The sequence below is a fragment of the Ovis canadensis genome, chromosome 23 (genome assembly GCF_042477335.2).
Source record: "Ovis canadensis isolate MfBH-ARS-UI-01 breed Bighorn chromosome 23, ARS-UI_OviCan_v2, whole genome shotgun sequence".
NCBI lineage: Eukaryota > Metazoa > Chordata > Mammalia > Artiodactyla > Bovidae > Ovis > Ovis canadensis.
The window spans coordinates 38,266,243-38,281,377 of NC_091267.1; positions in this window are offsets into that span (position 1 = coordinate 38,266,243).

Sequence of the window (15,135 nt, forward strand, 5' to 3'; positions counted from 1 at the left end):
CAGCAACTGCAAGACGGACTTGAAATGTAATTAAGAAAAAATCTTTCAAAAGCTAGATTGGGGACAAATGTGTAAATAGCCACCTGCAATGTGATATAAAAAGTGCAATCTTAACAGAATGGACAAAGTGGAAACACAAAGAAAGGAATGATAAATTCTTTCTTTACAATGTCAGAAATGTTTTGCAGAAGTGGGAGAATTTGAACCTATACTTGAATGTAAGGAAAGAAGCGATATGAATTTGCAAAGTTTTGAATGCAAACAAGGTCATGTAATATTGATCTACATGAGACCCATCTATCTGTTCACTCAAACATTTATTGAAAGCCTGTTTACATAGTAAAGCCCACTTACTATGTGCTAGGCCACAAAGACAATACACGTGAAAAAAATTCTTTATCATCATCACCACGTACATTTGCATTCACTGCTAGCCTTGAATTTGCTTATAAAAGACTGTAAGCATCTAGAGGGAGATTCATACCCCAAGTATTAAGGAATCCTCTGGACAACTGATGAAGGGATCATTTCATAGACTGAGGCATAATCCCTGCTTTCATTTTTTCATTTTTCTGACAATGTGTTAGGGTCACAAAAAGGAGAAGACATGATTTCTCCTTCAAAGAGCTCACATAGTGATGGATAAAGAAGGATACTTTGCTTTTTTTCTTCTGAAATTCCCTGTCTTTTTTGGGAAAGGTATTAATGATACTTTATAATACTTAGGCAGGTTTGTAAAAATGATCACTGAGATCATAACTCAGTGCAATAGTAAAGTACAACAGAAATTCTAGCACTGTCGCCATTTTTCACAATTTATGTCACAAATGAAAATTTGAAAAATCTGCATTATCATTTCATTTTTCTTCTTTACTCCACAAAATTAAGATTTCAGCCCAGGTCAACTTTTAGGCATCAACTATATGTACTGAATATTCAAGTTTGCACAAGATATGTTTGCCTTTGAAGAGTCTACAACTTAGTGAGGGTATGAAATCATCTGTCTGTAGAGATTATGGCAAAATTCCTTCTGAAAACTTATTGTCTGAAAATTCAGAGGGAAGATAACAGAAAGCAAAGTAGAATTTATTAAATTGTTCTTGTAAAGCACCTGCAGAATCGTTTGTATCCTAGTTTCTGCAGTCACATAAGAAAACCAAATTAAGTGTTGGATTTATTGTCTGCTTTGGATTTATTGTCTGCTTTGGGCATCTTGACAGAGGCTACTGTGTAAACTTAAGTCTTTGTTTCCTTGGAACTGTTGGACATAGGCATCTTGTATTTCTCACTGAGAAAATTTCTACCAACAGACAAAGGAGATTAAAGCAATAAACTAATTGGAATGCCTTAAGGAGAACTGGCATTCTTCCACAATAAGACAGCTCTCCTGTGTCTCAGACCAGATTGTATTTTTTGAAAATCCAGCCATTCTTTTAAGGGACATCCTGAAAACATAATAGCACAGAAATATGTGAATAAAAACAGTGGAAAAAGTGTATTAGGCAAATATCACTCGAAAGAAAGCGGGTGTAGGGTGTAAATATCTGAGAAAATTGAAAGCAAAGACAAACAGAGATAAAGATGGCAACACAATAGAAAAAGGAACAAGCCACCAAAAAGATACGACAATCATAAACTTTTATGAGTCTAACAATGAATCCAAGCCAAACCAATGGAAAGGCAAGTAGAAATTGACAAATCCATCATAGTAGGCAATTTCAACAATTCTCTATCAGAAATAGACATATCAAGTAGGAAAGAGAATATTTCAGCAATAAAATTAATAACCTTGGCACAAATGGATGAGTATAACATTCTGCACTGAACAAATAAAATACATTTATATATTTTCAAGTGTACATGAAACATTTACATAAATTGATCACAAATGAGTCATAAAAGAAATCCAATAAATTTTAAGGAATTATCTACTAAACACATTTCCTCACTGCAAAGCAATAAAGTTAGAAAGCAATAATTGAAAAAAAACTCCAGATGTTTTAAAAGTTTTAAATACATTTCTAATACATCATCATAGAAGGATACATGATAGAATTTACAAAATATTTAGAACCAAATGACAACTAAGTGCTACATATCAAAATGTGTGGGGTGAAGTCAAAGTGGATCTTAGAGGGGAAATTAAGAGCCTGTAGGTACATTTATTACTTTTTTTAAGGACTGAAAATAATTCAGTTAAGAAAGTAACTCAAGAGATTAGAATAAGAACAGAGTAAACTTGAAGAAAGTAAAACGTAAAACAAGTAACAGAAATTGATAAAATAGAACATTAAGAAGAAGCAAATTAACTAAAAAAAAAAAACTGGTCCTCTCAAAACAACAACAGCAACTAACAAATTCATGACTGTCTAGCAAGGCTTCTCAAGAATTCAAAACAACTTAGCATGTCTATCAACAGAGAATTATGGACTTTTCATGCAATGAAATGTATACAATAGTCAGAAAGAAGACTAGAGGTTAATGATCAGCATGCAGAAATCTTAAAAACATCTTCAGCCAGAAAAAGCAACGTGCAGAATATGTATAAATATATCATTTACACAAATAGAAGCATGCAAATCAGGACTATATTCTATTTTGGGGCACACATGTAGGAAAAATATGCAATCATTCCTGGGAAGTTATGGGGATAACAAAGAACAAAACTGAGGTAAATGTTACCACAAGGAAAAGAGGGAACAACGTAAACAGGATTGGGAATGAGGACAAAGACGGACGCTTTGTCTGTGTCTGCATTGTTTTCTCTTTGAACAACTGAAGGAAATAGGCAAAAAGTTAATATTTGCTTAAGCAAGGTTCAGTTCAGTTCAGTTCAGTCGCTCAGTTGCGACCCCATGAATCGCAGCACACCAGGCCTCCCTGTCCATCACCAACACCTGGAGTTCACTCAGACTCACGTACATCGAGTCAGTAATGCCATCCAGCCATCTCATCCTCTGTTGTCCCCTTCTCCTCCTACCCCCAACACCTCCCAGCATCAGAGTCTTTTCCAATGAGTCAGCTCTTCGCATGAGGTGGCCAAAGTATTGGAGTTTCAGCTTCAGCATCAGTCCTTCCAATGAACACCCAGGACTGATCTCCTTTAGAATGGACTGGTTGGATCTCCTTGCAGTCCAAGGGACTCTCAAGAGTCTTCTCCAACACCACAGTTCAAAAGCATCGATTCTTCGGTGCTCAGCTTTCTTCACAGTCCAACTCTCACATCCATACATGACCACTGGAAAAACCATAGCCTTGACTAGACGGACCTTTGTTGGCCAGGTAATGTCTCTGCTTTTGAATATGCTATCTAGGTTGGTCAGAACTTTCCTTGCAAAGAGTAAGCGTCTTTCAATTTCATGGCTGCAATCACCATCTGCAGTGAGTTTGGAGCCCAGAAAAATAGTCTGACACTGTATCCACTGTTTCCCCATCTATTTCACATGAAGTGATGGGACCACATGCCATGATCTTCGTTTTCTGAATGCTGAGCTTTAAGCCAACTTTTTCACTCTCCACTTTCACTTTCATCAAGAGGCTTTTTAGCTCCTCTTTACTTTCTGCCATAAGGGTGGTATCATCTGCCTATCTGAGGTTATTGATATTTCTCCCAGCAATCTTGATTCCAGTTTGTGCTTCTTCCAGCCCAGCGTTGGAAGTTACTCTGAGGTACTCTGCATAGAAGTTAAATAAGCAGGATGACAATATACAGCCTTGTTGTATTCCTTTTCTGATTTGGAATCAGGCTGTTGTTCATGTCCAGTTCTAACTGTTGCTTCCTGACCTATATACAGGTTTCTCAAGAGGCAGGTCAGGTGGTCTGGTATTCCCATCTCTTTCAGAATTTTCCACAGTTTATTGTGATCCATACAGTCCTAAGTCACTATAAAAAGCTTGCTTTCTCATTGGAGTATAACTGTGTTACAGTGTTTTTAGCTTCTGCTGTACAAGGAAGTAAATCAGCTTCATGTATACATATATCCTGCCTCTCTTGGACCTCCCCCCCATCACTTCCCAATCCCACCCATCTAGGTCATCACAGAGTGTTGAGCTGAGCTCCCTGCACTGTAGAGCAGGTTCCCACTAGCTATCTATTTCACACATGGTAGTGTATATACGTCAATCCTAATCTCCTTATTCATCCCACCCTCTTCTTCTTCCTGTCTCCACGTGTCCATATTCTATGTCTGCTTCTCTATTTCTACCCTGAGAATATGTTCATGTACCATTTTTCTAGATTCCTAAATGTCCATCAATAGATGAATGGACAAAGAAGGTGTGATATATACACATACATATATATATATATAAGCCATATAAACTAAGCCATGTCGTGTGGGGCCACCGAAGACAAATGGGTCATGGTGGGGAGGTCTGACAGAATGCAGTCCACTGGAGAAGGGAATGGCAAACCACTTCAGTATTCTTGCCTTGAGAACCCCATGAACAGTATGAAAAGGCAAAATGATAGGATACTGAAAGAGGAACTCTCCAGGTCGGTAAGTGCCCAATATGCTACTGGAGATCAGTGGAGAAATAACTCCAGAAAGGATGAAGGGATGGAGCCAAAGCAAAAACAATACCCAGTTGTGGATGTGACTGGTGATAGAAGCAAGGTCTGATGCTGTAAAGAGCAATATTGCATAGGAACCTGGAATGTCAGGTCCATGAATCAAGGCAAATTGGAAGTGGTCAAACAGGAGATGGCAAGAGTAAACATTTACATTCTAGGAATTAGCAAACTAAAATGGACTGGAATGGGTGAATTTAACTCAAATGACCATTGTATTTACTACTGTGGACAGGAATCCCTTAGGAGAAATGGAGGAGCCATCATGGTCAACAAAAGAGTCCGAAATGCAGTGCTTGGATGCAATCTCAAAAACGACAGAATGATCTCTGTTCATTTCCAAGGCAAACCATTCAATACCACAGTAATCCAAGTCTATGCCCCAACCAAAAACGCTGAAGAAGCTGAAGTTGAACAGTTCTATGAAGACCTACAAGACCTTTTAGAACCAACACCCAAAAAAGATGTCCTTTTCATTATAGGGGACTGGAATGCAAAAGTAGGAAGTCAAGAAACACCTGGAGTAACAGGCAAATTTGGCCTAGAGGTATGGAATGAAGCAGGGTAAAGGCTAATAGAGTTTTCCCAAGAACACACTGGTCATAGCAAACACCCTCTTCCAAAAACAAAACAGAAAACTCTACACATGGAAATCACCAGATGGTCAACACCAAAATCAGATTGATTATATTCTTTGCAGCCAAAGATGGAGAAGCTCTATACAGTCAGCAAAAACAAGACTGGGAGCTGACTGTGGCTCAGATGAATTCAGATTTAAATTGAAGAAAGTAGGGAAAACCACTAGACCATTCAGTCAGTTCAGTCACTCAGTCATGTCTGACTCTTTGCGACCCCATGAATCACAGCACGCCAGGCTTCCCTATCCATCACCAACTCCCAGAGTTCACTCAAACTCTTGTCCATCAAGTCGGTGATGCCATACAGCCATCTCATCCTCTGTCGTTCCCTTCTCTTCCTGCCCCCAATCCAAACCAGCATCACAGTCTTCTCCAATGACTCAACTCTTCACATGAGGTGGCCAAAGTATTGGAGTTTCAGCTTCAGCATCAGTCCTTCCAATGAACACCCAGGACTGATCTCCTTTAGAATGGACTGGTTGGATCTCCTTGCAGTCTAAGGGACTCTCAAGAGTCTTCTCCAACACCACAGTTCAAAAGCATCAATTCCTCAGTGCTCAGCTTTCTTCACAGTCCAACTCTCACATCCATACATGACCACTGGAAAAACCATAGCCTTGACTAGATGGACCTTTGTTGGCCAAGTAATGTCTCTGCTTTTGAATATGCTATCTAGGTTTGTCAGAACTTTCCTTGCAAAGAGTAAGCGTCTTTTAATTTCATGGCTGCAATCACCATCTGCAGTGATTTTCGAGGCCCCCCCCCCAAATAAAGTCAGCCACTGTTTCCACTGTTTCCACTGTTTCCCCATCTATTTCCCATGAAGTGATGGGACCAGATGCCATGATCTTCGTTTTCTGAATGTTGAGCTTTAAGCCAACTTTTTCACTCTCCTCTTTTCCTTTTATCAACAGGCTCTTTAGTTCCTCTTCACGTTCTGCCATAAGGGTGGTGTCATCTGCCTATCTGAGGTTATTGATATTTCTCCCAGCAATCTTGATTCCAGCTTGTGTTTCTTCCAGCCCAGAGTTTCTCATGATGTACTCTGCATAGAAGTTAAATAAGCAGGGTGACAATATACAGCCTTGACGTACTCCTTTTCCTATTTGGAACCAGTCTGCTGTTCCATGGCCAGTTCTAACTGTTGTCTCCTGACCTGCATATAGGTTTCTCAAGAAGCAGGTCAGGTGGTCTGGTATTCCCATCTCTTTCAGAATTTTCCACGGTTTATTGTGATTGACACAGTCAAAGGCTTTGGCATAGTCAATAAAGCAGAAATAGATGTTTTTCTGGAACTCTTTCACTTTTTCGATGATCCAGCAGATGTTGGCAATTTGATCTGTGGTTCCTCTGCCTTTTCTAAAACCAGCTTGAACATCTGGAAGTTCATGGTTCACGTGTTGCCGAAGCCTGGCTTGGAGAATTTTGAGTGCTACTTTACTAGCGTGTGAGATGAGTGAAATTGTGCGGAAGTTTGAGCATTCTTTGGCATTGCCTTTCTTTGGGATTGGAATGAAAACTGACCTTTTCCAGTCCTGTGGCCACTGCTGAGTTTTCCAAATGTGCTGGCATATTGAGTGTAGCACTTTGACAGCATCATCTTCCAGGATTTGAAATAGCTCAACTGGAATTCCATCACCTCCACTAGCTTTGTTTGTAGTGATGCTTTTTAAGGCCCACTTGACTTCACATTCCAGGATATCTGGCTTTAGATGAGTGATCATGCCATCGTGATTATCTGGGTCATGAACATCTTTTCTGTACAGTTCTTCTATGTATTCTTGCCACCTCTTCTTAATATCTTCTGCTTCTGTTAGGTCCATACCATTTCTGTCCTTCATCGAGCCCATCTTTGCATGAAATGTTCCCTTGGTATCTCTAATTTTCTTGAAGAGATCTCTAGTCTTTCCCATTCTGTTGTTTTCCTCTATTTCTTTGCATTGATCACTGAAGAAGGCTTTCTTATCTCTTCTTGCTATTTTTTGGAACTCTGCATTCAGTTGCCTGTATCTTTCCTTTTCTCCTTTGCTTTTCACTTATCTTCTTTTCACAGCTATTTGTAAGGCCTCCCCAGACAGCCATTTTGCTTTTTTGCATTTCTTTCCCATGGAAATGGTCTTGATCCCTGTCTCCTGTCCAGTGTCATGAACCTCCGTCCATAGTTCATCAGGCACTCTATCTATCAGATCTAGTCCCTTAAATCTATTTCTCACTTCCACTGTATAATCATAAGAGATTTGATTTAGGTCATACCTGAATGGTCTGGCAGAAGTGCACTGGCTGAGATGGACTGTGCAGCAGAAGTGTGGCGGAGAGGAGCTACCCATGCCCGAGGTCAGGGATGGTGGCCAAGAGGAGCAACCCCACGTCCAAGGAGCGGTGGCTGCATGGGCACAGGAGGGCTGAGAGGAGCTACTCTACGTTCAAGGTCAGGAGGGGCAGCCGTGAGGAGATATCCCTCGGCCAAAGTAAGGAGCAGCGGCTGAGCTTTGCTAAAGCAACCATGAAGAGATATTCCACGTCCAAGGTAAGAGAAACCCAAGTAAGATGGTAGGTGTTGCGAGAGGGCATCAGAGGGCAGACACACTGAAACCATAATCACAGAAAACTAGGCAATCTAATCACATGGACCACAGCCTGGTCTAACTCAATGAAACTAAGCCATGTCGTGTGGGGCCAACCAAGACAAATGGGTCATGGTGGAGAGGTCTGACAGAATGTAGTCCACTGAAGAAGGGAATGGCAAACCACTTCAGTATTCAATACTGAGAGATATCAATAACCTTAGATATGCAGATGATACCAGCCTTATGGCAGAAACGAAGAGGAATGAAAGAGCCTCTTGATGAAAGTGAAAGAGGAGAGTGAAAAAGTTGGCTTAAAGCTCAACATTCAGAAAATGAAGATCATGGCATCTGGTCGCATCACCTCATGGGAATTAGATGGAGAATCAGTGGAAACAGTGTCAGACTTTATTTCGGGGGCTCCAAAATCACTGCAGATGGTGACTGCAGCCATGAAATAAAAGATGCTTACTCTCTGGAAGGAAAGTTATGAGCAACCTAGATAGCATATTCAAAAGCAGAGACATTACTTGGCCAACAAAGGTCTGTCTAGTCAAGGCTATGGTTTTTCCAGTGGTCATGTATGGATGTGAGAGTTGGACTGTGAAGAAGGCTGAGCACTGAAGAACTGATGCTTTTGAACTGTGGTGTTGGAGAAGACTCTTGAGAGTCCCTTGGATTGCAAGGAGATCCAACCAGTCCTTTCTAAAGGAGATCAGTCCTGGGTGTTCATTGGAAGGACTAATGCTAAAGCTGAAACTCCAGTACTTTGGCCACTTCCTGCGAAGAGTTGACTCATTGGAGAAAACCCTGATGCTGGGAGGCGTTCGGGGCAGGAGGAGAAGGGGACAACAGAGAATGAAATGGCTGGACGGCATCACCAACTCGATGGACATGAGTTTGAGTGAACTCCGGGAGTTGGTAATGGATAGGGAGGCCTGGCATGCTGTGATTCATGGGGTCACAAAATGTTGGACACGACTGAGCGACTGATCTACTGAAGTGACTCCTCTGTCCATGGAATTTTCCATGCAAGAATACTAGAGCCAATTGCCACTTCCTACTCCAGAGGATCTTTCCAACCCAAGGATCAAACCTGCACCTCTTAAGTCTCCTGCATTGGCAGGCGCATTCTTTACCACTGTACCACCCGGGAAATTTAGCCCATGCTATCCAGCAATACAATTCTTGCCCATTTTCATTGGTCGGTTATTTCCAACAGGTTTCTCCTCAAGCACCCACAGCCTTCCATCTCATTTGTTCCACCTTTGCCTTGCCTTGCCATTTTCCCATTTTCAGGTTTTCTCTCAACTCCTACCTTATCTTTTACCTTCCTTGTTTCTTTAGTCTGAATGGTTACAGATGACAAGAATGGTCACTGACATCTTTACTTCCCCAGCGAGTCCGAGATGGGCTCACCACAGAAGATGGTAATCCCATTTCTTTTGTGAATTTACATTGTATATGTTGACCATATAAATATAAATAAAGCAAGAAAACTCAAACTGGCCTATTGCACTCTTCTGCAGTTTATTAATCCTGAGAAAACTGGTGTAAACTCCCCACTGAGGGGGAGAAAACTGTTCCTGAAAATCAAGGACCCCAAAGTACACATGCATATCGGTGAGACTCAAGAGCATGTAGTTTAAATAAAAGCAAATTAAATACATTAGTGTTTATCTTGGCATCACTGAGACTTACTAATAAAAAGAATTCTTTTTCTGAATGGAATTATAATGAATACAAAAAGGTGAAATGCTTTATTAAATTACTGCCATCTTCCCTCCAGGTTTGGGTTTCCCTCATGGCTCAGACAGTAAAGTATCTGCCTGCAATGCAGGAGACCTGGGTTCAATTCCTGGGTCAGGAAGACCCCTGGAGAAGGAAATGGCAACCCACTCTAGTACTCTCGCCTGGAATACCCCATAGACAGAGGAGACTGATGGGCTACAGCCCATGGGGTCACAAAGAGTCGTACACGACTGAAGTGACTTTACTTTCACTTTCTTTCCCTCCAGGTGTAGGATATACTTTTTGACATGGCACAAACCCCATGGCAACATTCGCTCTAACAGAATTCTGAAAGCACTAAGTTTATTTCATCAGGGTTTGTTTTTTCATGAAATAATCCTTAAGCAAGTATTCTGGTTCTCTGCTTCTCACTTCCTAATTTGAACTGACCTGGTGACATTTTTTTTTTGGTGGAACAATAGGACAGAGATTGATACGATCCCACTTGACTTAATGTCTTTGAGTTAATATGAATAATGTTGGATGATTTGATATTAAAATAAAAATTTCAGGGACTTCCCTGGTGGCCCAGTGGCTAAGACTACAAGCTCCCAAAGCAGGGGATCCAGATTCGATCCCCAGTCAGGGAACTAGATCTCACATGCCACAAAGGAGACGTGGCACAGCTAAATTAATTTTTAAAATAAAATAAAAATTTTAAAGCAACTTCCTAGACCTTGAATTTGGAAGACAATGCCTTTCCCCAGTATTAGAAATGTAAAGCATTTTAAAGTTGACTGTGCATTCTCCAGAGAGTTTGGTTTCTATTGAGCATGATTGTATGAAAAGATCAAGCCCCAAATAGATGAGAAGAAACTGAAAACTGTATTATGTTTCATTACAGAGAGATATGGATCCTATGCATGCACACATGCTGAGTTGTTTCAGTTCTGTCTGACTCTTTGAAATCCCATGGACTGTAGTCCACCAGACTCTTCTGCCCGTGGGATTCTCCAGACAAGAATACTGAAGTGGGTTGCCAGACCCTCCTCCAGGGGATCTTCCCAACCCAGGGATCAAACCCCTGTCTCCTGTGGCTCCTACTTTGCGGGCAGATTCTTTACCACTGAGCCACCAGGGAAGTCCATAGATCCTATAATCTAGACTAAATGAAATGGAAAAAGACTTTGGGAAAGACATGGCACCAATATTTAAATAGTCTAGAAATGGTGATAATTTATTCTTCTTAAAGCTGTCCAAGGAGGAAAACTTGGCAATGTCCTTTCCATGGTCTATACAGAGATTCACTGCTTCATGGTAGAATTCCTTACATTTAATAGAAACCTTTGAACTTTATGCTATTATGAATACATTCCAGGGTTTAGTATATTTGTGCATAAAACTTCTTTTCTGTGGTTAGGTTAATTTATTTAGGGAAGTTTCTCCAAATTTAATTGGTGAATAGGCATTTAAAGCCTCATTGAAAATAGCCAAATGCATAAACAAAGATTATACCAATTTACATTTCCACCACCAAGAGATGAAAAAGCACATTTCATCATATACTTGACGTCCAAACTGCTCTTGATGCGTAAGAAACGTACTTTGGGTTGCAGGAATCCACCAAGACACCAAGATACCAAGATACTAGCAGGATTTGGTGCTTTCATCTTCCTTTCTTCAGATGGTTTGGAGAGTATAAAACTGTTTTTATTATTATGAAGGAGGGCTGAAGAAGGGTAATCTACTTTGTAATTCAGTATCATATGGATTGTGTGATCTTCCATACATTTCTATTGACTTAACAAATCTTTGTTTATCTATTGCTATGTTCTATGTTCTAGGCTTTGTTTTAGACTCTGGGAGCAAAAATGGTTAATACATATTATTGTTCTCAAGATAAAAGTTACAGTTATAACTAAACTCTTCATCTAAATAGCATATAGCAGTGGTCAAAAGCAATTTGGGTAGTGGCCTATTACAATAAATGATTATTGAGGAAAGTCTTCTATACTATCTCTGTTAATGTTATTTCTAAACCATATTTCAACAAACATTTATTACTCCCTGTCATATGCAAGGCACTAACCTGAGAAATGCAATGTGAATCTGATAATGTGTGAGACATTAGACTCTTGAGAGTCCCTTGGACTGCAAGGAGATCCAACCAGTCCATTCTAAAGGAGATCAGTCCTGGGTGTTCTTTGGAAGGAATGCGGCTAAAGCTGAAACTCCAGTACTTTGGCCACCTCATGTGAAGAGTTGACTCATTGGAAAAGACTCTGATGCTGGGAGGGGTTTGGGGCAGGAGGAGAAGGGGACGACAGAGGATGAGATGGATGGATGGCATCACCGACTCGATGGACGTGAGTTTAAGTGAACTCCGGGAGTTGGTGATGGACAGGGAGGCCTGGCGTGCTGCGATTCAGGGGGTCACAAAGAGTTGGACACGACTGAGCGACTGGACTGACTGACTGAGTGTGTCTTTGTTGTTGTTGTTGTTGCTGTTTAGCCATTCAGTTGTGTCTGACTCTTTATGACCCCATGGACTGTAACCTGTCAGGCTCCTCTCCATGGGATTCCCCAGGCAAGAATACTCAAGTGGGTTGCCATTTCCTCATCCAGGGGATCTTCCTGACCCAGGGATCAAACTTGAGTTTCTTTGTCTCCTGCCTAGAGGCAGACAAATCTTTATAGGTCTCCAGTGTTTCTTTACATCTTGTGAACAGAGATTTGGTTCCAGATCATCCTTTCAAGGATGTGTGTATAGTGAACTGCCTTAGATGGTAGAGTTAATGTCTCCCTTTGGAGCAGAGGGCACTTTCAGTAATGTCCGATAGGAAAAGTAATATCTCCATTTTGGGAAAGGGTTTGCTTGTTAAAGATTTGGCTCTCAGGGTCTCTTAGCTATAACACAAACTCACTGTGCATGGAGCATCACCCTGGGCCATTCTGAGTCACCCCATCTATGGATGTGAGAGTTGGACTATAAAGAAAGCTGAGCACTGAAGAACTGATGCTTTCAAACTGTGGTGCTGGAGAAGACTCTTGATAGTCGCTTGGACTGAAAAAATCCTAAAGGAAATCTGCCCTGAATATTCATTGGAAGGACTGATGCTAAAGCACCAATACTGAGGCCACCTGATGCAAACAACTGACTCATTGGACAAAGACCTTGACGCTGGGAAAGATCGAAGGCACAAGAAGGGGATGACAGAGGATGAGATGGTTGGATGGAATCACTGACTCAATGGACATGAGTTTGGGTAAGCTCTGGGAGCTGGTGATGGACAAGGAAGCCTGGTGTGCTGCAGTTGATGGAGTCGCAAAGAGTTGGACACGACTGAATGATTGAACTGAACTGAACTGAACTGAATTGATGGAACTTGGGAGACAAGGAGAACTGGTGTGAATGTGAAGTTCGTGTTGCCTGATGAACTAAGAGTAATAAATCCCTTGTCTCTGATCCAGGAGTCTCCTGTTCTTTGGTCAGCATCCATGAAACTGTGGCAGACCAACTTGTTGGCTCTAAAATAGGTAAAATCTTGGCAGTGCCAATCAAGAAGTCTACTATTTAATCAGGAGTTTAAGAAAAGCACAGAGATAACCATGACACATTACAATTATGGTCACAGTTATTCAAAATACTATAGAGAAGGGCAAAATTGATTCTGACCAAGAGACAGTTAATTTTTTTTAAATTTTATTTATTTATTTTAGTTGGAGGCTAATTACTTTACAATATTGTAGTGGTTTTTTGCCATACACTGACATGAATCAGCCATGGGTGTACATGTGTTCCCCATCCTGAATCCACCCCCAACCTCCCTCCCCATCCCATCCCTCTGGGTCACCCCAGTGCACCAGCCCTGAGGACCTTGTCTCATGCATCAAACCTGGACTGGCGATCTGTTTCACATATGGTAACATACATGTTTCAGTGCTATTCTCTCAGATCATCCCACCCTCGGCTTCTCCCACAGAGTCCAAAAGAGTGTTCTATACATCTGTGAAGAGAGAGTTTCATGTAGGAAGTTAAGGGAAAGAAAAGGAAATGCCTCAAAATATTGTCATTCTCTTCCTATTTCTGTGAGCATTCTTTCTCAGTGTTATCTTCTGGCTCAGCATCTGTTGTTGGAAGCCCCCAAGATTCTGTCATTGGCCCACTTCTCTTGGCCATCTACATCCTTTGGGGAATTTTATCCATTCACATGACATCAGCTGCCCAATTATGCATCTTGACCCTGCATGTCTTTCCAAACTCCAGCTCTCTGTTTCTGATTGTCTACTTCACATCTGGATATTTTACAGGTGACTCAAACTTAACATGCCCACAACTGCACTTATTCTCTCATCTTCCAACATATTCATTCATCTCTTCCTTCCTGTAACTGTTGAAGGAATCATCGTTTCCCGGGCCTCATGCAAGAAATCCGCACAGAATTCTCACTGCTAGGCTGGCATGGGGTCAGAACAAAGAAAGTTAGTTTAATAGTTATCAGCCTGGGGTAAATAATGTCGCTAGAGTCAGTTAAGTATTGATACTCTCAATAAATTTGGACCTGAGAGTTGTCCTGTCCTTTCAAAGTGACTCTATCTCTAATCTGATCCACAAGGGATTGACTTGACAGTTCAACGTTACTCTTTTTATTTAATTCTTCTTGGAGTATAATTGCTTTACAATATGGTGCTAGTTTCTGCTGTAGTACAATGTGAATCAGCTCTATGTATACATATATCCCCTCCTTCTTGAGCCTCCCTACGCCCCAACCCCACCCTTCTAGGTCATCACAGAGCCTTGAGCTGAGTTCCCTGTGCTATACAGAGCTTCCCATTAGCTATCTATTTCACACATGGTAGCTCATATATGTCAACGCTACTCTCTCGATTTTTCCCACTCTTCTCCCCTGCCCCACGCCCTGATTCCACAAGTCTCTCTATGTCTGAGTCTCTGTTCCTGCCCTGCAATTAGATTCCTCAGTACCATTTTTCTAGATTTCATATATATGTATTCAGTTCAGTTCAGTTCAGTTCAGTCGCTCAGTCATGTCCGACTCTTTGCGACCCCATGAATCGCAGCACACCAGGCCTCCTCCATCACCATCTCCTGGAGTTCACTCAGACTCACGTCCATCGAGTCAGTGATGCCATCCAGCCATCTCATCCTCTGTCGTCCCCTTATTAATATATGATATTTGTTTTTCTCTTTCTAGCTTATTTCACTCTGTATTTCAAAGTTCTCGTTGGCTCCTCATCCTCATCCTTGTGCTCCGTGTCCTACCCACACTGGATACTGCACAGATCTGTTTGGTATCCAAGGGATTCACAGTCATTTTTGGAGAGTTGTTTTCTCCCATGAAGTGAATTAATAAGCAAGTTCTGAGGATTTTACCTCCTTAATAAGTATCCTATATCTGTCCCCTTATTTTTATTTCTAGACTCCACTGTCCTGTTGCAACCTTTGAACACCTATGACTAGCATCTTCTGCTGCCTCCTGTGTCCTCTATTTCTTTCTTGTATACTCTTTCTATAATGTTCTCTTCAAAAATTCAAACCTAAAAAATTCAAACCTGATGAAAATTCTGTGCTCAAGATCGCACAGTACCTCCCATGATTGACACCATAGGTCAC